The sequence below is a fragment of the Arachis duranensis genome, chromosome 9, assembly GCF_000817695.3.
Source record: "Arachis duranensis cultivar V14167 chromosome 9, aradu.V14167.gnm2.J7QH, whole genome shotgun sequence".
NCBI lineage: Eukaryota > Viridiplantae > Streptophyta > Magnoliopsida > Fabales > Fabaceae > Arachis > Arachis duranensis.
This window is the reverse complement of record NC_029780.3, coordinates 28,016,309-28,023,754: the sequence shown is the minus strand read 5'-3', so window position 1 is coordinate 28,023,754 and position 7,446 is coordinate 28,016,309.

Genomic DNA, 7,446 nt, shown 5'->3' with positions numbered 1-7,446 from the left:
CTTCCTCTGAAGCGTCCCATTATTCACAGGATTCCTTTCAGAAGTGTACATAAACTGGTTATTTGCAACCATGCCAATGAGTTCCTGAGCTTCTGCAGGCGTTTTCTTCAGGTGAATAGATCCACCTGCAGAATGGTCCAATGACATCTTAGACAATTCAGACAGACCATCATAGAATATATCCATGATGGTCCATTCTGAAAGCATGTCAGAAGGACACTTTTTGGTCAGTTGCTTGTATCTCTTCCAAGCTTCATAGAGGGATTTCACCTTCTTTCTGTCTGAAGGTTTGAACATCCACTCTAAACTTACTCAGCTTTTGAGGAGGAAAGAACTTGGCTAAGAAAGCCGTGACTAGCTTATCCCAAGAGTTCAAGCTATCTTTAGGTTGATAGTCCAACCATACTCTAGTTCTATCTCTTACAGCAAAAGGAAAAAGCATAAGCCTGTAGACCTCGGGATCAACCCCATTGGTCTTAACAGTATCACAAATCTGCAAGAATTCAGTTAAGAACTGAAAAGGATCTTCTGATGGAAGTCCGTGAAACTTGCAATTCTGTTGCATCAGAGAAACTAATTGAGGCTTTAGCTCAAAATTGTTTGCTCCAATGGCAGGGATTAAGATGCTTCTTCCATGTAAGTTAGAATTTGGTGCAGTAAAGTCACCAAGTTTCTTCCTTGCATTGTTGTTGGGTTCGGTCATGTCTCCTTCTTTTTCGAGATTCTCTGTAAGGTTTTCTCTGAATTGTTGTGCTTTAGCTTCTCTTAGCTTCTTCTTGAGAGTCCTTTCAGTTTCAGGATCTGCTTCAACAAGAATGTCCTTGTCCTTGCTCCTGCTCATATGAAAGAGAAGAGAACAGAAAAGAAGAGGAATCCTCTATGTCACAGTATAGAGATTCCTTTATGTGAGTAGAAGAAGAAAAGAATAGAAGAAGGAGGAGAAAAATTCGAACACAGAGAGAGAAGAGAAGAGTGTTCGAATTATGAGTAGAAGAGAAGTGTTAGTAGATAAATAAATAGAAGGAGATGAGAGGGAGAGAATTTCGAAAATAGTTTTTGAAAAATGGTTAGTGATTTTCGAAAATCAAGAGAAAAAATAAAATTAAAATGAAAATTTAAAACAATTAGTTAAATAAAAAGATTGTTGAAAAGAGGAAGGTGATTTTCGAAAATTAGAAAGAGAAAAGTAGTTATGTGGTTTTGAAAAAGATAAGAGATAGTAAAACAAACTGAAAAAATCAATTAGTTAGTTGAAAAAGATTTAAAAATCAATTTTGAAAAGATAAGAAGTTAGAAAAAGATTTTGAAAAAGATATGATTTAAAAAAGATATGGTTAAAAAGATATGATTGAAAAAATATTTTGAAAAAGATTTGAAAAGGAAATTAAGAAGATTTGATTTTTAAAATTAAAATTGATTACTTGACTAACAAGAAACTAAAAGATATGATTCTAGAAATCAAAGATTGAACCTTTCTTAACAAGAAAGTAACAAACTTCAAATTTTTGAGTCAATCACATTAATTGTTAGTAAAGTTTTCGAAAATTATGAAATAAAATTAAGAAAAAGATTTTGAAAATCAATTTTTTTTAATTTTTCGAAAATAATAAAAAATGAAAAGATTTGATTTTTGAAAAAGATTTCGAAAAGATAGGATTTTTGAAATTGAAATCTTGACTTGACTAACAAGAAATAACTTATTTTGAGAATTTTTTACTAAGTCAACCCAAAGATTTCAAAATTTATGAGAGAAATAAGGAAAAGATATTTTTTTATTTTTTTATAATTTTTAAAGAGGAGAGAGAAAAACAACTAAATGACTCAAAACATAAAAATTATGAATCAAAACACATGATGCATGCAAGAACACTATGGATGTCAAGATGAACACCAAGAACACTTTGAAGATCAAGATGAACATCAAGACTTATTTTTGAAAAAATTTTAAGAAAAAAAAAACATGCAAGACACCAAACTTAGAAATTTTTAATGCTTAGACACTAACAAACTAAAAATGCATATGAAAAACAAGAAAAGACACAAAACAATAAAATGTAAAGATCAAACAAGAAGACTTGTCAAGAACAACTTGAAGATCATGAAGAATGCAATACATGGAATTTTCGAAAAATGCACAAATTTTTAAAACATGCAATTGATACCAAACTTAAAAATTGACACTAGACTCAAACAATAAACACAAAATATTTTTGATTTTTTTTATTTTATAAATTTTTTTCCGAAGATTATTTTCAGAAAACGAAAAAGAAGAAAAATTTTGAAAGATTTTTGAAAACTTTTTGAAAATAAAATAAAGGTTGAAACAAAAAGAAAATTACCTAATTTGAGCAACAAGATGAACCGTTAGTTGTCCAAACTCGAACAATCCCCGGTAATGGCACCAAAAATTTGGTGCACGAAATTGTGATCTTAATGGCGCCAACAACTTGGTACGCACAATTGTAATATCACTCTTTTTTCACAACTTCGCACAACTAACCAGCAAGTGCACTGGGTCTTCCAAGTAATAAACCTTACGTGAGTAAGGGTCGATCCCACGGAGATTGTCGGCTTGAAGCAAGCTATGGTCATCTTGTAAATCTCAGTCAGGCGGATTTAAATGGTTATGGAGTTTTGATAATTAAAATATAAATAAAACGTAAAATAAAGATAGAGATACTTATGTAATTCATTGGTGGGAATTTCAGATAAGCGTATGGAGATGCGTTGTTCCTTCTGAATCTCTGTTTTCCTACTGCTTTTATCCAATCTTTCATACTCCTTTCCATGGCAAGCTGTATGTAAGGCATCACCGTTGTCAATGGCTACTTCCCATCCTCTTAGTGAAAAAGGTCCTCTACGGTTTTCCGCATGGCTAATCAGCTGTTGGTTCTAGATCATGTAGGAATAGGATTTACTATCCTTTTGCGTCTGTCACCACGCCCTACAGTCACGAGTTTGAAGCTCGTCACAGTCATCCCATCCCAGATCCTACTCGAAATACCACAGACAAGGTTTAAACTTTCCGGATCTCAAGAATACTGCCAATGGATTCTAGCTTATACCACGAAGACTCTGATCTCACAGAATGGAAGGCTCTGTTGTCAGGAGAGGCAACCATGCATCGTGGACCAGGAATCCAAGAGATACACACTCTAGCTTTCGCATGTAGAACGGAAGTGTTTGTCAGGCACGCGTTCATAAGTGAGAATGGTGATGAGTGTCACAGATCATCACATTCATCAGGTTGAAGTGCGAATGAATATCTTAGAATAAGAATAACCATGAATTGAATAGAAAATAGTAGTAATTGCATTAATACTCGAGGAACAGCAGAGCTCCACACTCTTAATCTTTGGTGTGTAGAAACTCCACCGTTGAAAATACATAAGTGATGATAGGGTAGACATGGCCATGAGGCCAGCCCCCAATGTCTAAGATCGCATAAACTGATCAAAGATAGATACCAAGATGAAAATTCAATGGTAAAAAGTCCTATTTATACTAGACTAGTTACTAGGGGTACAGAAATGAGTAAATGATGCAGAAATCCACTTCCGGGCTCACTTGGTGTGTGCTTGGGCTGAGCATTGAAACTTTCACATGTAGAGGTCTTCGTTGGAGTTGAACACCAGTTTGTAACTTGTTTCTGGCATTTGACTCTGCTTTGCAACTTGTTTCTGGCGTTTAACGCCAGAATATGGAAAAAAGCTGGCGTTAAATTCCAGTTTACGTCGTCTAAACTTGGGCAAAGTATGGACTATTATATATTGCTGAAAAGCCCTGGATGTCTACTTTCTAACGCAATTGAGAGCGCGCTATTTGGACTTCTGTAGCTACAAAAATTTCATTTAGAGTGCAGGGAGGTCAGAATCCAACAGCATCAGCAGTCCTTTGTCAGCCTCTGAAACAGATTTTTGCTCAGGTCCCTCAATTTCAGTCAGAAAATACCTATAATCACAGAAAAAATACACAAACTCATAGTAAAGTCTAGAAATGTGAATTTTGCTTAAAAACTAATAAAAATATACTAAAAACTAACTAAATCATACTAAAAACTATATAAAAACAATGCCAAAAAGCGTATAAATTATCCGCTCATCACAAAGCGATCTCCATGAGCCTATCATGACGAGAAGCCGGGAACAAAAGATCATATAACCGACATCATGATAGAAGTCAAAAATGCAGCAGATCTCGCGAATCCTAGAACCTACAAGATGACGATGAGAAGAGACACCAGAGAGATTCCAGACAAAGGAAGAGCGAGTACATAATAATGGGAGCCACTCCATTCACCTAGAAAGTCCTGAAGGCCAAGCTATTGAAAGATTTCGACAAACCGACTGACATGAAGTATGATGGCTGATAAACCACTATTTTATGGTTTATCTTATGCTCAATTAAGTGGTTTTTATCAACTATTTACCCACTTATTCATATGATTTGCATGTTTTACATTCTCCTTCCTGATTTTGTGCTATGATTGAAAACATGCTTCTTTGGCCGCATATTTGCTACTATTAATCCTCTCTTATTACCATTAGATGCCATGATATGTGTGTTAAGTGATTTCAGGGATTACAGAGCATGAATGGCTCAGAGGATGGAAAGGAAGCATGCAAAAGTGGAAGGAATACAAGAAGTTGAAGAAACTGCTAAGTTGTCCAGCCTAACCTCTTCGCACTCAAATGGTCATAACTTGAGTTACAGAAATCCAAATGATGCGGTTTTAGTTGCATTGGAAAGCTAACATCCGGGGCTTCGCAACGGTATATAATTTGCCATAGCTGTCTCGAATTTAGGTGAGACGGACGTGTAAATGAAGCGCCCGCGTTGTATCTACGAATCTCAACCCACGCAAACGCGTGGATGACGCCTCCGCGTCACTTTGCCGCGACCTGTACGAACCAGATTTCACAATCAGCAATTTCTAGGCTATTTTTGACCCAGTTCTCGGCCCAAAAAACACAGATTAGAGGCTATAAAGGGGGGGAATCCATTAATTCATCATCATTCATTCATAATACACTTTTTATAGTTTTAGATGTAGTTTTTAGAGAGAGAGGCTCTCTCCTCTCTCTTAGGATTTAGGATTAGGATTCCTCTTAAAGGATTTAGGTTATTATTATTTTAACTTACAATTCTTCTGAGCTCCAGGTTCAATATTCCTTTATTTTGACTTCTCTTCTACTTTGAGATACTTTAATGCTTTTATTTGTATTTGACTTATATTGCCTAATTGGCTCATGAACTTTTCCATGTTAGATTTGACTGCTTTTATTAATGCAATTGAGGTATTTCAGATTTATGCTTGCTTTATTCTATTTATGATGTCTTCAATTTAATTTAGAATATTCCCTTTTGGCTCTGGTTAAGTAATTGGTGACGCTTGAGTTATCAAATAAAGCAGTGGTTGAAATTGGCAGATCGCTCTAAAGCTAGTCTTCCCATAGGAATTGACTAGGACTTGAGGATCAAATTAATTATTCCACTTGACTTTCCTTTGCTTTTGTAAAGGTTAACTAAGTGGGATTAAAATCCAATTCTCATCACAATTGATAAGGATAGGACTTCCAGTTCTAATACCTTGCCAAAAGTTTATTTTATTATTACTATTTTAATTTTACTTGTCATTTAACATACTTCTTTCTTACTTTCAAAATCCCCAATTTACAAGACTCATAACCAATAATAAGAGCATACCTCCCTGCAATTCCTTGAAAAGACGACCCGAGGTTTGAATACTTTGGTTATCAATTTATTTAGGGGTTTGTTACTTGTGACAACCAAAACGTTTGTAAGAAAGGACTTTTGTTGGTTTAGAGACTATACTTACAACGAGAATTTATTCTGAATTCTAGACCACGCAAAATTTCTCTCTTCAAAATGGCGCCGTTGCCGGGGAATTGCAAGCGTGTGCCTTGTTATTGGTTATTGTAAATATTTTTCTTTTACTTGTTTATTTGTTTTTGCTTTCCCCCCTTATTTCTGATAGCTACTATGAATTCTCACCCCTCTCGCTTTGAGTTTGGTTCTAATTTTGTTGCAAGGAATGAAAGCTATAACAGGACTATGCATCAAGGTCTAAGCAATCAAAAATGGATGGAGCCACGAGGATCTGATCACCCCTTTAGGCAGCAACATCCTCCTAGATATCATGGACAAAAACCATTCTACAATGCATGCCCAACTGATAGATTTGGTGGACCGCCTCGTAGCTACCAACAAGCCCCACCCTGTGCTCAGAGACCATCCTTTCAACACAACCTCAACCCACCACACTCACAAGTTTCTTCTCACCATTCACTACTGGTGCACGAAATTGCAATCACACTTTTGCAACCCCGCACAACTAACCAGCAAGTGCACTGGTTCGTCCAAGTAATACCTTACGTGAGTAAGGGTCGATCCCACGGAGATTGTCGGCTTGAAGCAAGCTATGGTTATCTTGTAAATCTTAGTCAGGATATCAATAATTATCAGGGTTGATTGTGAAAAGTAAAAGAACATGAAATACGTACTTGTTTTGCAGTAATGAGGAACAGGTTGAGGTTTTGGAGATGCTCCATCTTCTGAATCTCTGCTTTCCTACTATCTTCTTCTTCAAGCATGCAAGACTCCTTCCATGGCAAGCTGTATGCAAGGGTTTCACTGTTGTCAGTGGCTACCTCCCATCCTCTCAGTGGAAATGTTCAACGCACCCTGTCACGGCACGGCTATCCATCTGTCGGTTCTCAATCAGACTGGAATAGAATCCAATGATTCTTTTGCATCTGTCACTAACGCCCCGCCCTCAGGAGTTTGAAGCTCGTTGACGATTGGATTTTTGACAGTTTAGAATTTCTCAAATAAAATCTCATTGTAAAGTATAGTTTCTAAACCAAACAATAATCCTTTCATACAAAATTTGTTTGTCACAAGTACAAACCCCTAAAATCTATAAACCGAAGTATTTAAACCTCGGGTCGTTCTCCCTAGGATTACAATAAAGTGTCTTGTTATTGGTTGTGAGTTATTTTGGGGTTTTTGATAAGAGGCATGAAAGTAAATGGCAATGAAAGTAAACTAACAACTATAAAAAGCTCTTGGCAAGATATGAGAACTAGAAGTCCTATCCTAGTTATCCTTCTCAATTGTGATGGGAATTGTTCATTGCTCCCACTTAGTTAACCTCTAACCATGGAGGAAAGTCAAGTGGATGAATCAATTTGATTCCTCAAGTCCTAATCAAATCCTAAAGGAAAGACTAGCTTTAGAGATATTCAAATCAATTAGCAACTTCTAATTATCAATCAACAAAGGAATTAGATAACTCAAGAGTCACTAATTACTCTACCTAGGCCAAGAGGGACAAAATCTATACTAAAACCCAACCAAGCATTTCATCAAACACTTGGAAGGCATAAAAGAAAAGCATAGTAAATCAACAACAAGAATAGAATC